This window comes from Triplophysa dalaica, chromosome 5 (assembly GCF_015846415.1).
Source record: "Triplophysa dalaica isolate WHDGS20190420 chromosome 5, ASM1584641v1, whole genome shotgun sequence".
In the NCBI taxonomy this organism is placed as follows: Eukaryota; Metazoa; Chordata; class Actinopteri; order Cypriniformes; family Nemacheilidae; genus Triplophysa; species Triplophysa dalaica.
In genome coordinates this window covers 11,085,313-11,104,262 of record NC_079546.1, presented here as the reverse complement: position 1 = coordinate 11,104,262, position 18,950 = coordinate 11,085,313, and the positions used below count along the sequence as shown (strand labels likewise).

Below are 18,950 nucleotides of genomic sequence, written 5' to 3'. Positions count from 1 at the left end.
TTTGAGCATCAATAATGTATATACACACAAATACATATTTACATTTAGTCATTTTGTACACGCTTTTATCCAAAGTGACTTACAAATGAGTTAAACAATGGAAGGAATTGGAACAACATAAGGACAATAAAAAGCCTAATTGCAGTAAAACTGGTCTAATATAGCCTACCACAGTTTACAAAGCTAAGGTGTTTTTTTAAGGAAAGTGATAGAAAGAGTAGAAAAGAGATAGAAGTCAGAACTAATTGGTCAGGTGATGACAGAAGAGATGTGTTTTCAGCAGATTCTTAAAGGTGGCTAGAGACTCTGCTGATCTTGTAGCAGTGGGAAGATCATTCCACAAATGTGGAACAGATCCAGAGAAGGTCTGTGAAATAGAGCTGCACGATTAATCGTTAAAAGATCTCGATCTCGATTCGAACACCAGACGATCTCATTAATGAAAATCAACGATTCTCGTGTGTCTATTAACTCAAACCTCGGACTAAAATCCTAACGCTTCAATCTTTGCTGTTGCTGCCGCAGAAGTTAAAATTATTATTATAAGGTATGTAACGACGTCACAAACAGTCTTTTTGAAACACACACTATCATTATTTCTGTGTCAAATGATCACACTAGTGACGTTACTGGGATTAAAGCAGAGAGTTGCCAACTCACACGCATAAAACGCGTTTACAAGGTCCTAATCTCTCAAAATTAATCTCACACCAAATAACAGACCAACATATAAAGTAAATACAGCCTGACAACAAAACTGTTCTTATGAGTGTCTTTCAGGATTGTATTACATTGTTCTGATTATGCTTCACATCTTAACTGGACATGTTTGAAACGAAACTAACGATTGTAGTTTGTAGCACAGACAAATCTGAGTGCGCGCTTATATCCGTCATTATGGTAAAACACGTCATCAGAGAGTGTGCCGCTTATCACTGTATTTCCATTAATAGAGAAGATGCGCTATTAGAGCTTTCGTCAAGTTGCCTATTGTAACAAATCTCAATAAAAGGGAAGGAAGGAGGCGGGAACCGGCAGACATTAAACATTTATTAACAGAAATAAAAACAGCCGACGGCCCCTCACGGACGACCGGCGGCGAAATAACATAAACATAAATACAAACACAAGTTCGGGCCCGGTCCTCTCTCTTCGACGGTCCGGTCGCTCGTTCCTTTTATATGCTCCCATCTCCTACGTGATTCGAGGCCGCAGTGCGCACAGCTGGCGCTCATTCACAATTACTCACCGGACTCGAACCACGGTCTCGCCCCGCCTACTCTACTACATACCCCCATCACCCCTCACAGGCCGGGGGGTACCCCCGCGACTGTGCAAGCTCCCTCCCCCTCCGGGGGGGGGTGGGGTGGGGGGTATGCAGCGACGAGACGAGACAAGGGAGACGGGAGCCCTCGGAGCGACCGGAAAGAGAGAGGGGAGAGAGAAAAAAAAAAAAATCCGGTTCCCCGACATGCTGCCGCTCGTTCCTCAACCAGCCGGAGTACTCTCCTTCGCGGTGCCTTGCGGTGGCCCTGGGGCTTCGGTGGACGGCTCGACCGTCCGCCCCCTGGCGGCCGGCGGTGGCTCCTCCTTTATCCGGGAGTCGGGGCGGGTTCCCCGTCCCCTGTTCCTCCCCCTTGGGCGGACGGACGCAGGCTCCGGCCTTTGGCAGGCGGTGGCTCACCCGGCACTTCCGCCCCCTGCTCCTCCCCCTCGGGGGACGGACACAGGCTCCGGCCTCTGGCGGACGGCGGCAACCCCCCCGCTCCCACTTGGACGAAAGCCACCCCACCTCGACCCAGGGGCGCGGCAGCAAAGGTCGCCGTTCCACCAAAGTTTTGACGGTGGCCGCACTGTGCACTTCCGTTTCCCCAGAGCCACCGCTTCGGGCAGCCACTGGCGGACGCCCTTCGTCCGCGCTGCCCGAACTCTCCGGCACCGCGAGGCCACTCGGCGGCGAGAACTCTCCGACAGCATGTCTCTCCTTCCTCCCGGGTTTCGGCACCACTGTAACAAGTTCGCTATGTATAGGAAGAAAGGAGTCGGGGTCGGCGTGGCTGAGAAGAGTAAGATTCTTTTATTCATTCAATACTTCCTGGTATCAGACTTCCGGTTCAAAATAAGAGTTCCTTCACGATTCCTTGATCGAAGGTTTGCTTTGATGACTGCCTTGGACGCAACGTCTCTCGGCCGTTCCACACATGTACGTCTTCTCAGCCGCTCTCTCTCTCCTCCTCTGGATCCGTCGATCCCTTTTCTAGCGTCTCCTCGCCAATTACTAGAACAAGAAGCAGGTGATTTCACTAAACCGTTGATCTGCCTACTCACCGTCTTTCTCCCAACACTCTCTCTCCCCGCAGACCGTGCTGAACCACGCCCACCTCTCCACACCTATCATTTCATGTTTTCAGGTTATTTTAAACTGTTTACAGGTTAGAATACTGGGTTGTTATGTGTATCAGTAGATACAAGTTACTTCAATGCATTTATACTTTTTAGAAAGTTCAACTTTTGCAAATAAAGTAAAAAAAAAAATGAAAAAACACTAGAGTTTGCTTACTTAAATTTTGACGCGACTAAATAAACATTTCTTTTGTCAGAACCTCTAGTAAATTATGTATTACCTTTAGTCATCATTCAGAATCGTAAAAGAATCGCAATCTCTATTTGAAACAAAAGAATCGGGATCCTCAATTCATCCAGAATCGTGCAGCTCTACTGTGAAGGTGATTTTTCCCTTTTTGGAATGGCACTACTGGCGTCCTTCCTTTTCAGAGCGTAGGGATCTGGCGGGTATACAAGTCTGCATTAGCAAGTCTAGATAATGGGGTGCCGAATAATTTGTGGCCTTGTAGGCCAAGAGCAGAGCTTTGAATTTGATGCAGGCGACTATAGGGAGCCAATGTAACTTAATGAAGAGAGGAGTAACGTGTGCTCTCTTCAGTTCATTGAAGACAACTCTTGGCGCTGCATTCTAGATCATCAGTAGAGGTTTGGTTGTGCAAGCTGGAAGTCCAGCAAGTAGTGCATTGCAATAGTCCAGTCTAGACAGAACAAGAGCCGAGACTAGGACTTGAGTAGCATGCTCTGAGAGGAAAGGTCTAATTTTCCTAATGTTGTAAAGGATGTATCTACAGGACCGGGTGGTGCTGGCAACATGATCGGTGAAGTTTAGCTGATCATTGATAACCACTCAAAGGTTTTTGATGGTTGATGAGCCTAGTTGAATGGAGAGGTTGTGATGAATCTTCAGGTCGGCCGGGATTACAAGCAGTTATGTTTTTGCAGGGTTCAGCTGCAGGTGATGGTCCTTCATCAAGAGCAAAATATCACTCAGGCACGCTGAAAAGATCGTCAGGCTGAAATGACAGGTGGAGTTGTGTATCATCCATATAGCAGTGATAGGAAAAGACATGTTTCCGAATAACAGAACCTAGGGATGTCATGTATACGGAAAAGAGTGACAAGTGATTAAACAATGACTTCATTTTTGTGTAAATTACACATCTTCTGGCTCATTGCACAGATGCTGGTCTCTAATGTATTTGTGTAATGTGTGAGTACCGATTACTTTACCCCTACAATTAATCTAATCTACCATTAAATATAAATGTCCAGATGAATGTGTGTGACCTGCATCGTGCTGTTATGGCTCAGTGCTGAATGAGATGATCTCTGTGGCCTGAAACACAAGCAGACTCATTTGGACAGAGGCAGCACAGTCAGCAGTGGATTTGCAGCACAATGGGACTGAAGCGACTCCCAGAATACTGATCAGCTTTCATCTTCAACAGTCACACACACACACTGCTCTGAGATCAGCTGGAGGAGATTTCACGATGCTTTGGTCTGTAAGGTCTCTCTGGACAGTGAAATGGTGGAGCTTGAAAGGTTTGGAAAATGTAGTTTGTTTCACATATCCTCATTGTGTGAACAAAATTAATTATTATGTATCCAAAGAGAATGTGGATGTGTGGAAAAGATTTCTGGTTTGGCTTAAGGGGGATAATGGTAGAATTAAATGTTTTTTTCCCCTGATTCTCCGATTGGCTGTGCCTGAAAACAAGCCTCTCATTCGCTTGGATCTGAGGAATAACGGATGTTAGATATTATCGTTAATATTGTTGTCAATATGAATATTTCTCTTAAACAAACACATAGATTCCCTTCAGAAGAACTTTGTTAAGACCACTGAGCCGTGTCCAGCAGCTCTTTGGTTGATGGATGCACTTTTTGGAGCTTCAAAAAATTGCCCCCCATTCAATCCCATTCTACGGCTTGGAAGTAAAATGATACCTAGTTTTATAACTCAGAATGCATTATTCTTCAATAAGAAAGTCACATTCAGTCAGGATGCCTTGAGGGAAAGAAAAACATGGGGAGATTTTGCTTTTTTAATGAAATATCCCTTTAACTAGACACAGAGATGAGTTCACATAAGAACAGATTGTGTTGTTTTTAACACAACCGTTTTCAGAGTGTATAGATAAAGTCAGTGTTTAACAAATGTATCCCAGAATCCCCTCACTGAAGAGCGATCTGGAGATCTCTATTATAGTTGAGGAGAAGAGGAAAAATACAACAGCACTTCAATCACAAACAAACTAGACACACACACACAATCAGAGGACAAGGGTTTGGTTTCTTCAGTGGCTTTGTCTTAGTTTAAAATGTGAGACAGAGACAACACTAGCATGTTGAACAAGAGTCTTTGTGTGCTTGTGAGAAAGACTGACCTGACTAAAAGCTAAGTAACTCAATAGTTGCTCTTCACAGAGAACAGACAGCAGGTCACGCAATTCTCAAAGACAAGAGCACTTGAAAAAGAGGATTGAGATACAAAAAAATTTGTGAGAAAGAAAAAGGAAATTGAAGTGGAGAGCCGAAAACAGCACTCAAGTGAGAGAAAACATCAAGAGCACTGGACAGAAACATGCAGACGTGGAAGAGACACAAAGAAACCAGACTGAGAAAGAAGAAAGATAAAAGCGAGACACACAGAAAAATGTTTTAGTTATAACTTGAATGAGTGACAAAGGCACTATAAAATTAGTTGGGAAATACAGATAAATCTATTATTGAAGTAGGTAAAATCCTCTGTCCACGATCTGCTGGATCTCTCTCTCTTCTGTTTTCAACAAACTCATCAGATCCTTAGCAAGCCTCTCATCACTGAACACAAGAACTCAGTTTTAGTTGTTTGAATCCAAAACTCCCAAGATAATACTTTTAGGATGTTAGGAAGGGGAAAGCTGTCCAAATCACATCACATAATCACTGGGGTTCCTCAAGGACCAGTGCTTGGACCACTATGAAGCTCATTGCTGAGAGAGATCAATGCGGTTAGCTCAAAATGGGCGCAAGAAAATCGAAAGTCTAAAACGCCCCTGTGATTCTCAATCTCTTCTACATGCCATGTGCTTCTGCTCCTAGTGTCACTGATAACTGATTTAATTTAATATAATAATTAATCTCATGTTGAGGCAGTTTTGTCTAGAGTAAAACAACACATTTTTGTATATTTTATTCTTATGATCAGCATCATTGTGATCAATTCTTGATATGTGAAATCAGTGGTTTGGTAAACAAAGCACATGACCTAATTATTCATCGGCAAGAGATTAGTGCGCAGTGCAGGAGCTGTCCTGGCAAACAGATTTTTATAATTCATAGATAATGTACTGCAGTGAACTGGTTTTAAGTGGTCTTTAATGTTATCAGCTCTGATGTGCATCTACTGAGGATAATCTCATGCCTGGACTGTCAAGTAACAGTGCACACTGTTCAGAATGTAATACTACCTACTAAACCCTCAACAGCATTCAAAACACAGGGTACTTTATGACATGATATGTTTTCACATAAGCCCACTGAATTGTGTCATCTACATTAGAAGTCATTTGGGAATTTGTTAAGACAAACATAATGCGGCCCATTAAATGTTATCCATGTTGATACCAAGAGGGGAAATGAGGTATCCGTGTTCTCTTTTTCTTTCATCAGACAGCAATTATGATTATTGTGCTTTCATAGCAACCTCTTATAGATCAGTAAAATAAAACAGACTGTACAGTCATGTCATATCGTTTCAACTGGTAATAGAAGCATTATAAAAGCATTAGTTTTATTCAAACTACAGCAACAATTGGCATGTAAACACTGTAAAGCAACAAAGTTCTTTTAGCATGCCACATGTCTCTCTGGGGATTATTTCAATATTGATTCAATGAATAAAAATACTCTCAGGAGCAAAGACTGTCTTACACTGTTGTTAGTGTTGTATACAGTGTTAAATTGTTTGTGCTCATCTGTTATAGGCCTACTGTAAGTAAAACAAGTAAGCAAAAAATAGAGAACAGAATGCTTTGTACAATACAGATGTGTTTTTTTGTGAACATTAAGAAAACGAACATTTTAAAATGTAACATTTAAAAACCTTTCAAATATCACTATTTATCAACAGATCCCACAACCTATTTCATCTGTTTCTTCTCTATCGGTCTCTATTCAGGCCTTGTGCATCCATCACAATAGCATCACTCATAACAGCCTTTGCAGCCTAAATATAAAACCATATGTTCAACACAAATAACTGAAAGTTTTAAGCCAAGCCATTATTTACACTCTGAATCAGATTCAATGTCCAACAATGTAAACTCAAAACCTTCCTCTAAAAATAGTGGACACCATAAAGCTGTGACTGTATTCATTATATAAAAGTATGCCTATTTTTTAAAGAAAGTAGAAAGAATAGCAATCCCTAAACACACCCTAAAGCACAAGGAAGACTCTTCTTTAGAAGAAGAAGAATGTTCTTTAAACGAATAAGTCTTAACTGCAGAAAAACCTCTTGCTAAATGCTCTTTAAATAGCAATTATCAACTGCAATGTTTAAATAAAATGAGCTTTCATTAAGCTTTAAAAAGTGGACTAATAAAAAAAAGCACAAACAAGATATAAAACTGACTGGTATTTTTCAAATTGCAATTTCATGCCATTTTCATAGTAAATCTCAATAAGACGTTATTGAATTTATTAAGAGCACCGGAGACCCAATGACACACTCCAAACCAGCTCAAATGTATGCATGTATCCTCATAAAAAATGTGAAAACATTTTGGATTCTATTACATATGAGTTTGAAAAAGAACACTAGACAGACTTGAAAAAAAGATCAATTAATGACTAAAATACTTTTTGGGTTTACAACTGCAAAAGTCTAGTGAGTAACTGTGGTGGTACTACAAAACAGTAATGGAATACACCAATGTTGACACTAAATGATTACATTTTTCCCAGGTTTCTGTCAAGAATTCTGAACTACAGCAGACATGCTGCACGCTCAGTATCAATCAGCCAGTCATAGCTGGGGATCATGGGAACGACGCTCACACTAGGAAAATATTATACAATAGTCCAAACCTATCTAATATCACAAGATGCTAGATATCACAGCCATGTTTCTCTGCGGTACCTCTTTCAGTATGATCTGGATTCCCTCAACCATCACTGATTCTTACTTTTCATCTTTTAAAAGGAAACATGAAAGTTCCTTCTTGCTGGTCTGAACCTCTATCTTTGGCTCAGTGCTGGTCTCAGTGTCAGCAGGAGGAAACAGAGATGGTGGGCTGAATCAATAAGGGCAGGGCATGGTACATTTCAGCGAGGGAGACTGAAAGATGAAGAGACGTGAGGTTTATGACATCGAAAAAAAAAAAAAACTAGTTTTCAGCTGCACACCCATCGACCCAATAGAGGTAAACACACCCGGCTTTCATCATACCTCAACCAGACCAAACCAGACGGGCACAGCTGTGATTAAACACACTAAAGGTCACTGTGTTTTACTTCAATACAGCCACACTGCTGGTGCTAAAGCTTTGAAAGCGACATTGAACACAGTAGAATATCTCACCGCAAGCAGTAACAAATGAGGAAAACGACAACATACATTTAATGTCGTGTTTTTCGCTCTCTCAAACAACACTATGGCTTACAATGGGATACTCTAGTAAGGACAAAAACACATAACACGATAGATACTGTAATGTAAAACATTTAATTATTACATCATATGTGGTTATAATGGGAATCGTAGTGGTTTAAATTGAAACTATGACGCTTGCTACTGATATGTGATGTGTTTAATGGCGGGGTGTTATCTGGCAGAATAGTCCTATTTGATGTAGTGACCTGCACTCCCGCGGGACCCAACGTAACAGCGAAAGAAAGCACCTCCCTTTTGTGAGTTGCGACAAAATCCTGCGTAAAGTTTACCAGCGGGATTTTGCAGGCGGGAGCAGGATTAATGGAAAACGTTGCGGACGGGAGCGGGACAATATCATATCTATTTTTGACGGGCACGGGCGGGAGCGGGAAAGAATCTTGCGGGAGCGGAAATGAAAAATCCGTCCCGTGCAGGTCTCTTAATGGATGCCCAAAACATAATAAAGAAATAAATTTTGGTTTTAATGGATAGTGGTTTATAATGGTATTTTACTAGAAATCATTACAATTTTCTAATGGTTTCTATTTGGTTTCTATTGGTGTTTTAAGCAGCAAAATATTGGTAGTAATAGTGTGATCTAATTAAATTACAATTGTTCCGCACAATTGTATGGTTCACAGATGACCTATTTTTGTTGGCTAACCGGAAATAAGTGCCTCGTTGGTTCCCTTGACCAAAAGCCTATGCATTTTTCCCATAGACTTTTTGAAGATCGCAAAAAATATGCTTTATTTTAAGCTTATCATTTTTTTAAGATCCCATAAAAATAAGGTTTATGATGTTTACACGTTAAGATAATCTTTACAAATGAACACAACATTTGTTACTTTTGAAGCCGAAATACAATCGGCAGAAGTAAAAAGCTAAAACGATACTAAAAACATACTAAAAACCGGATCTACTTTTTGAGGGGATTGTGTCCATGTTGGATTATTTGTGAGCTTTATATACGCAATGACATCTAACGTCCCGCCAAAGGAAGTAGTCAATTTTAACAACTAGATAGCAACCGCCGTTTTTAGGACACAATTAGGCTTTAAAAAATCCCAAGCCAGTTATAATTGGTGTGTTCTATGTCATAGAGTAAAAAGTTTTGAAAATATTTAGAGGTTTTGTTTACCACAGGCCATATTTCAGGCGATTTACCAAAAACCCATTAAAAAACTCATAGGCTTTGGAGCGATGGAACCGGAAGTCCTAAAATGATAAATCGCTTCCGGGTTTTGCATACAACAACACGTCTTCTCCCACCCTCCCTTTACTTTTTAGTATTGAATGGAGTGCAAATATACGTGGTCAATATCATTGTCAAATTTGGGAGCAACAAACTCTAAATTACCTAAAAAAAACATCTCGTAATATTAACACAGGTGATGCAGGAACCTGTTTATTTGCACCTTCCAAAAATAAATGTGAAAGCCAGTATGTTTTATGACACCTGAGGATCTGCAATGTAAATCACTTTCACTTTGATCATGTGATATGTGCGATCTCATCTAACAAGTTTATCTGTCTGTTTCAGTCAGGATTTTTGCATGCATGTCTGTTTGACAGGATTGTGTTTAGAGAATATAAACAAGATTTGAACTTTTTTAACATTTTGTTTAAAAAAATTATTATGAGGTCCACTTGAGGGGGCAGTTTGTGTTTTGTTTTTGTTTGATAATATACCGTAGCTGACCTTTTTATGAAGGAAGGGCTAATAAACAGCAACATAAAGAACCGAACAAACACACACACAGATTTGTTTTTAAACAACACACACAGATTTGTACATTGTGGGGACTTTTTTTATAGGAATAATGATTTTTGTATGGCACAAACTGCATAGTGTTTTTGAGAAGTAGTGTAGTGAGGTATGATGTATGGCGACTGTGAGTATGCATTTGGTTTGGGGAGGAAGGAGACAGACAGAAAAAGGTCAAAAATTAATACCTGAAAAAGCAAATATGACAGCGTCACTGATTTTATAGTTGGTTTTGATAGTGACAAGGACTTTTTCGATTGGAATTCTTCCAGTCAAAGACACATTAAGCAGCTCTTTTCTGCATGTTTAACAGCTCTGTTTTGATTTATTATTGATCTTTTTATAAGAAGCGCTTACTGTAGATCAATATCTCAAATAGATCGCCTCCCTCTCTGAGGATGTGCTAAATGCTACTTTAAACATTCACACCATCTATTCCCTTGACCAACCTATGATGTGCTCGATTAGAATCCTCATAAGCACTTGATAAACACAAATATAAACATGACAAAACATATCCAGGACTAAAAACTAGACAAAATATACAGCGAAAGTGAAATGTCTTTGTGTTGAACAGGCTATTTGAGTTGGGCAAAGTTTCTGAAATGGTATCACTGATCGCTCACTCAGAGTGCTTTATTCTCAACTTCAGTTTCAAGAATCTGTTTTATTATCTCACTCTAAGAGACATCTTATTTGTTACACAAATCGACTCGATGCTTTAGCACCAGACAATAAAAACGTTTCTGCAATGTCTGGTGGGTTGAGACACACAGATTTATGGGTTGAAACGTCTACAGTAAATAAAAGGCTCCAGGAACATTCACTGTTTGAATCCTCACAACAACTCCCAAAGCATCCAACAGACTGATTATTGCTATGGAGGGCATTTGTTGACGTGATAATTTGCTCAAATCTGCTGTAAAAATTGGATGTAGGCTATCATTGATACAAACACATTTAAATAGGTTTCTAATAGACTTACAGATTATAGACTTCTATCTTGATTGTACTGTGTGTAACACTGCATTAACACTACATAGAGTATGAGGCAGCCATCTCTATCCAAACATGAAAAAGAATGAAACATTTCAATAAAAAAGAAAAACTTGAACAAAGAAAGATTGCAAATTAAAGCAATACTTCACCCAAAAATCATCCGAAAATTATGTCACAATTTACTCATCCTCATGTCATTACAAACTTCATGACTTACTTTCTTCTGTAGAACACAAAAGAAGATATTTTGAAAATCTTTGGTAACCAAACATCACTGGCTATATTAACTTCCGTTGTAGAGACACAAAACGCCCGACAAATTTCTCAAAATATCTATTTTTATCTTGCACAGAAATTCACAGGTTTTAAATGACATGAGGATGAATAACCCTGTTGAAAAAACAGCATATGCTGGTTAGGTAGGTTTTGAAGCATGGTAGTTGGTTTAAGCTGGTCATGTGCTGGTTTAAGATGGTGCTAAACTGGTTTAGGACCAGTTTGAACCACCACAAACCAGCAACCATGCTTCAAAACCTACATAACCCGAACATGCAGTTTTTATTCAACAGGGAGATAAAAGAGACCGGAGATGGTGGTCTAGTGGGTTAAACCACTGAACTGGTAAATCAAAAGGTTGCTGGTTCGATCCCAGCAGCCACCACAAGTGTGTCCTTGAGCAAGACACTTTACACCATGTGCTCCAGGGGGATTGTCCCTGTAATAAGTGCACTGTAAGTCGCTTTGGATAAAAGCGTCTGCCAAATGACTAAATGAAAATGTAAACGTAAAAGACATTTTGTTTTTTAGGTGAAGAATTTCTTTAGGGCAAGACTTAAACATGGAACAAATATATTTTTACAAATACACATTATTTCAATAACAGGGGCTTTGTGAAAATGTGCAGCATTGTGTTTTTAAGGGTTCGAGGCAACATGTGATCTTGCATGGCTGTTATACCCTGCATAGAGAATGACAAAATGTCCCTGTTCAGAGACCTGAGGGGCTGCAACTGCTCCCACACTCCACACACAGATGGTGCCTTTACATAACAGCGACGTTCATTACGTCCACATCGTTTCTCAGATGAGGCCAAACTTCCCACTGAAACCTCCAAATGGTTGCCTTTATTCTGGCGGCCTCATGCAAAAGTGTAACCCACATGAAAAGCATCTTCAGCTCATTCTTTGCAAATGAGGTTCTCCGAACAAGCTGTGTCCTTGATGTGAGAGATTACAACAGTCAGCAGCGGACAACGTTTATCAGGTGGCAGTCGCGCTCAAAGAGAAATGAAGGTGGTGAAAATCACTGGCCTCATTAAAGAGTTTGACCTGTTAGTAATGATTCAGTGAAACAATCCTTCAGGACATCAATCAATACAACATCCGTAATGAAAGACACTCATGAGAAGAACAAGAGATTGTTCAGGGGGTTAAAAACATGCCAATGCTGGTCTGATCACATGATATAATGCAGTCTGTCAGAGAGTTATTGATCATCCTGTAACCTTCACAGCATCACCGGTCATTACACACGAGTCTACTGAGAACAAGCACACCATAGAGATACGATCTAATAAGAGCAGAACTTTAACAGTTTCCTTATTTACAACTCAATATCTGAGTTGTAGATGTCATGACTGCTGGAAAATTCTGCTCTGAAGCTGATCATTAGCCGGGCCAAGCTAGCCGTGCATCTGGAACAAGCTGTTTTAACAAGCTTCTGGTAGTCATGTTTTGTAGAAGCTGCATTCTGAAGCAGGGTAACCAACAGTGTAAACCATAAATTATCAGACATAAATAAAACAGGTGTAATTTTGTTTGTCTGTGAGTATACAGAGGGTCTTAACCTCATTAGCAAAAAGAGCAATGCTTTCAAAAGAGCTTTTAAGAGAGTATGCACATGATTCATTTTACATGCACGATGCGAAAGACACACACACACTTTAGTAAAGGAAAGTGAGCAAGAGAGGAGAAAATTCACATACAGACAGAAGCCAAGAGAGATTGATGGCTATATTTAAATGAACACAGCAAACTGACAGGAACCCAATGGGGTGAGACACATAGTGTGTCTTTTCAAAATCTAGCATCACACATAGCATGATGTTTATTGAGTTGGCTCGGATGTGAAATGTGATGTGGTTTTTGGTAAGGAAACCCGATTTGAATGTTTACTGGTTTCTATGGTGCTTTGTGGGACATTTAGGAAGCTAATCTATCAGTGCACTGGATGGATTTCTAACAATGGCCTGATCAGTGCAGTCCATGCGTCCGAAATCGCTTTCTATGACAGTACGTACTGATGTAAATGAATTAAATACGCTATATATAAAATATGTCGGGGTAGTATGAATATATTTTGGACGTACTGCATCCGCCATGCTTTATGACGTTTTAAGGGGACACTTCATCCTTCACTTTTGTTCTGATGAACACAGATAAAGATATCTGGAAGTATGCTTATAACCAAACAGATTTTGCCCCCCATTGACTACAATAATAGGAAAAAATACAGTGGTAGTCAAAAGTGCCCCAGAACTGTTTGATGTCCTACATTCTTCAAAATATCTTATTTTGTGTTCAACAGAACAAAAACAATTATTAATTTTTCCTATTATGGAAGTCAAAGGGGGGCAAGATCTGTTTGGTTATAAGCATTCTTCCAGATATCTGTCTCTGTGTTCATCAGATGTATACTCTTAGCTGAGAATACGATGACAGAATTTTTGAGTGAAGTATCCCTTTAACATCAACCTGTTCCGAGGTACAAACATCATTTATTCACGAGAAATTCATTAATCTGTACTTACATTTAAAAAACAGACACCCGCTTTTTCCGCTATTTTTATTTTATTCAATTTGGACCACAGCTCAGATCGCCCAAATCATGGTTTAGAGAAGTGTCAATGCGATGCACACTCTGCAGAAGCAGTAGACCATCTGGGTATTTCCCGGCTACTGTTTTGTGCACACTGAGTTTTTCAGACATACTAATGACTCATTTTCATCTACTATAAAGTATGGACGTAGGCGATTTTGGACTCACTGAATCTGTTGTCTACCACTATGCATCCAGTTACTAAACACATTAATACACCCAATGAAAAATCCACCTGGTTTTCAAATTTCACGATCACATGACGCTCATTTCACAAACTTTAAGCAAACAACCATACAAAACATAAAAAACAATTCCTAACAATCTTACTTTGTTTAAGAAGGGAATATCTGACTTTGAAGTAATCCTTGTAGAGCTGCAGGAGTCTCTTGGTGATGTGCAGAGCGTAGTCCCCCAATCCACTCTATTCCTATTCTATATTATGTGAAAAAAGTAAGAAGCTGTCAGGTAAGCTGAAATGACTTCTTGTATGGAAACCATTGTTTAACCTGAGTTCCTGTGAGGATAACAGTTATGAAGTAGAAAGATTAAGGTGTGAGAATAAATCATAGTGAATATCTTTTCCAAACATCCTCTGGCTCGTAAATGTTGTGATTGTTTTTATACTATTACTGCAAGGCATTATAGGGATAACTGGCACCTAAAGAACAAAACATTGGTATAAGTACACAATCCTTCACTCTGAACTACAAGATGAGAGAAAGAAACCAAAGAGAAACAGAGATAGTGTGAGGTGTTGCTTTGTCGGAAATGTATTCCCACAATAAAAATGATCTCTGGGCAGATGCACAGCAGGGGTTTCTCAGCTGCCATCCATCTGGTAAAATGTTTATATGCTCTCATACTTGTAAGTCGCTTTGGATAAAAGCGTCTGCCGAATGAATAAATGTAAATCTAGTAGGAATAAGTGGCTTTGGACGCTCAATACAAGAGAGCTACAGTGCAAAACAAGGAGGAGGTACTGTCAGATGTTGTGTTAAAGCCTAGCAACAATACAGAGTAAATGATGTGTTGTTGACCTCACATGATGCTGCTGTATCGATCGACTCTAACATAAAAATAAAAGGCACTGAGGGCTGTGGAAATGATTCAAACTCCAATCAAATTTGGCAAACGGCTCAAACTGAAAATCGTGATGTGCTTTATTATTCTACAGTGCAGAGAGTTTAATCGGACGCTGATGCCGACTGTTTTGTTTATAATGTTAACTTTAGCTAAAATCTAAAATGACCCCCATGTTCTAATAGGATGTGATAAGCCACAAGCCATGATACGACAAGTGGCTTCTATGTTAATAACGGTTGCTATGTTGCAGTGTCGCATCACGTCTGGTTAAGACACATGTTAAAAGCATTTGTATTCTACTCCTAGAATCATCATTTTGTTCATTAAACGCGCTGAACATCCTCTTCAGCCGGGTCAAGTAGTTCTATGAATATATAATGAGCACATTAGTGCAGTAGAATTTGGGGATATTACACTACCATTTGATATTCTATGATTTTAAACAGATTTTCCCACCACAAACACAGCGCATGCACAACCTCTGTCTCTGTCTTTGTAGCAGGTTTTGCAAACGCTTGTTTGTACTCTTTCATCCACAAGCCGGCAACTGTATGGTAAACTGAATGTGTTGATTCTTCCTGCCGTTCACTTACAGATGCCAAACAAATAGGCGTTTCCGGCTCTCATTATAATCTTGGTGTTTCGAGTCAGATCTGGGGGCTTGTTGGTTTTGCCTAAATACTTGCTGTTTCAAATCTTCCTTAACCCTTACCCTAACCCATGAATGAGGCATCTAAAAAAGCCCTATTGTGTTTTGCTTTAGGCGGAGAGGAGGGAAAGATAGAGCCAGTTCAGAGAGTGGGAAACATTAGAAGGCCATGATTGACAAGTGCCATTGGATGGAATCTGGCCAGGACACCGGGGTTAACACCCTTACTCTTTTAAGAGAAGCGCCATGGGATTTTTAATGACCACAGGTAGTCAGGACCTTGGTTTAACGCTTCATCCGAAGTATGGAAGCCACACCCTAACCTGACTCTGACCATCTAAACTACCTATACTTCTTAAAATAGGATTTATTGAGATCCATTCATTTCCTGCACTGGGAAAGTGAGACATCCGCTAGCGGGGCAGTACTGACGACCTTTTCTCACTGAATAAAAGCAACAGTTTATGCAAAAAGACGCTAAGTTTGTCTTCTTCTGAACGAAAGTTGCTAAAAGGCCTGAAAGCCAAAATGCATATTTTGCATATAAATACAGGCATAACAAAGTCCACATTTTTCTCTTGATTTTTACTTTAAAGTGTTAAATTAAACAAATTCAAATTTGCCAAGGTTATTCTTCATCTTATTCTTGGTTGCACATGTGTATTCCTGAACAGCATAATTTTGAACTAAAGGACAAAAATATAAAGACAAAAAGGGTTGCCAGGGGACAAAACCAAGATGACCATGAAACGGATGTTGCGATTTACTTCTCTTCCGGTTCGTGATGTATATCCGAGTGAAACAGCACTTGAAATTATTAATAAGTTTAGGGCGGGGCTTATTTTTTCCCTTCCTTTTTGATTGGTTTGTGTGTTCAGTGACTGACACAGGGCCTGGAGTGCTAAAAACGCCGTAGTTATTGGACAGTCAGTATAGTCCTACCCCTTTTTTGTTGTTTACGTCATGTGGTGAAGCTTTGTTGTTGAGAAAGGAAGAGCTTAATGTTTTTTATTAAAGATTACTACCGGGTTTCCACAGACAAGGCTCAAGGTTAGTCCCAGACTAAAATGAAAGTTTGAGCTGTCCTAACAGAAAATAAATTGCCATGTCATATCTTAAAATTTGTCAGTGCTATTTTATTGTCTCAAGATGCACACCAGTAATGTTGATTTTTTATCAAAGACATTTTATTGAAAGCGACTTAAATATCCTAATTTAAACAAGTTATTGTCCTATAATAATCATTGCAAGACTGTGTAAAACACTTAGAATGTTTCTCTTTGATTTCATGGTGACTTTAAATGAACTTGAATAATTCTCTACCAGCAGGGCATGAAGTGATATTGATGCATGTATATGAGGTAAATGTGTGTACCGCCATAAACTCAGAGTAATAAATTCACTCTCTCACACAATCTATCTTCTCCCTCCACACAGCCAAACCTTTTTGATAGACGACTCTATAATGTGACTTATGGGGGTAGTGAGGGCTAACCGCTACAACCCACAGTGTGGGTATAAATGTTTTAGATTGAAGAAACGTTACAGTCAGCATGGCAGAGGGGATTAGATGCAAAGGAGAGAGATTCATTACACTAATATGAGGAGGAGGCCGGTCAAGGTCGCACAGTTGAAGCCAATGAGGATGCATCAGGATGTGTCTAATTTGACAGACAGAACAAAACATTACAGCAAATCATGCGATGAAATAAAGCAAAGCACAAAACTGTAGGACACAGAATATTCCACTACTACAAAGGCCTGTAATGCAAGTAAAACATGTTTAACTTTATATGAAACTTTTATAAACATAACCGTACATAACTCTACATAAATCATTTAGGAAGAGAAGCATAGTGGTAAAAGCATTATGCTATGGACCTACTTTTCATCAGCTAAATCTGGGGCACTAGTCAAGTTAAAAGGAATAACGTTTAGTGCCAAATACCAGCCCCTTTGGGCACAAATCAGACAGGCCTCAATTAAAGCTCAAGATGAAAGGAAATGTTATCTTTTCAGCACAATAATAACCCCAAAACAAAGAAAAATTTTAATTAAAAAAATAAACAAAATTGGCTTCATCCTCATCATAAATCTTGTTAAAGGAACAGTTCACAAATGAAAATTCTGTCATCATCTAATCAACCTCAAGTTGTTTCAAACCTGTATACATTCTTTTATGTATAACTCAAAACAAAACGCAACACTTCTGGGGCACAATTGACTACCAGTGACACAATTTTCATAGTTACAAAGCAGCTGTACATAAAACATATTGACTATAAGGAAAACATTTAAATCACACATTTAAGATAAGGGAGAGTGAAACATTTAAATATTAAACAGACTATAAATTCAGTATGTAATATTAATTTAGTAAAACTTGAAAATAAATAAATAACTATCCCTTAGAGGCCTCCACTGGCATGTTGAATAGTGACTGACACAAGCTCTCGTGTTTCTAAATATGACTTTATAGACTTGTGTATCGAAACTTAGACCTTACTGCCCTGTGTGGGTGACAATACAGAGCAAGAGAGACAAGGGTGTAACACACAGGTTTTCTGCAAATCTCATATTAATCTTGAGTACCTATAGAGTAGTATTGCATCATTCGTATCTTCAAAGAGGTTTTAGTTTGATCACATTTATAAAAGATAGAAACAGCTTTACGATTGTTTCTGAGGGGTGGGGTAGGCTGAACCAAAGCATGTGCGCACCCATTGTCAACAAAACACATACATCAGTTTCACTCACCACATGAGGTTCATGTCCGGCATCTTTTAGCGCTGGGACGGCTCCATATACAGTATCAGTTTAAAACGATCTCCAAATCCAGCGTTATATCCACCGTTTATATAACATTCATCACGCGACATCAAAGTGTTTAAGGAAATAAGCATTCTTATCTAAATTCTTTAAATTAGTTACCACTTGACTAAATACAGATAAACTTCATTATCTCTGTACTTATCCCTGTGGATTTATTAAACTAGAAACCAGCACATTAGCTTCTCCCATAAAGATGAGCAAAAATGTATGATTTCAGTGCAACAGTTACTAAAGTTTTAGGCGTGAGGTAATTGTATTGCTGAGATAGCAGTATCCGTAACAGCTCTGCTGTTCAACATCAATGCTACAAGTTCATTTTCAGGAAGCTGCATTTATGAATATTAAAGCCCCACTTATATCTCAGAGGGGGGGATTTTGTCTCCACTACCCACAGCAGGATCACCAGAGGGGGGCGTGAAAATGAGTGTAAGATGAAGGATACACTTCACTTGTTCCCATTTTGTAGCCGAATCCATTCCACAGGAACAGTTTGATTAAAAAAGATGTTTCAAGTGTTGACATGAAAAGGATTTCTTTGGAATAAATTAAACGCTTAAACATGTCTTGAATATAGGAAATGTTTAGCTTCAGCTAAATTAGTACTAACATAGTTTTGTTAGTTAAATAATTTAAAATAGTTGGTAAAAGTATGTACACAGCAATATCAAGCAGCTGGTACTAAGAGGATCTAAGAAATCTATCCTTTTTATTCTCAAGCTTATATTAGTAGATAAAACTATCACAAAAAATGT

At 39.2% G+C, this 18,950-nt stretch overlaps 1 long non-coding RNA gene across 5 annotated transcripts in view; it reads right to left on the bottom strand.

Moving 5' to 3' along the window:
* The window catches only part of LOC130421035 (uncharacterized), a 133,429-nt gene that overhangs the window by 81,603 nt on the left and 32,876 nt on the right, over positions 1–18,950 (bottom strand). For 4 of the 5 annotated variants that reach the window (XR_008906750.1, XR_008906747.1, XR_008906749.1 and 1 more), the window contains one exon: positions 13,962–14,066. The exons of the other annotated variant lie outside the window; for it this stretch is intronic. This is a non-coding gene — a long non-coding RNA (uncharacterized LOC130421035). The remainder of the gene's footprint in view (positions 1–13,961; positions 14,067–18,950) is intronic. 5 annotated transcript variants of the gene reach the window in all.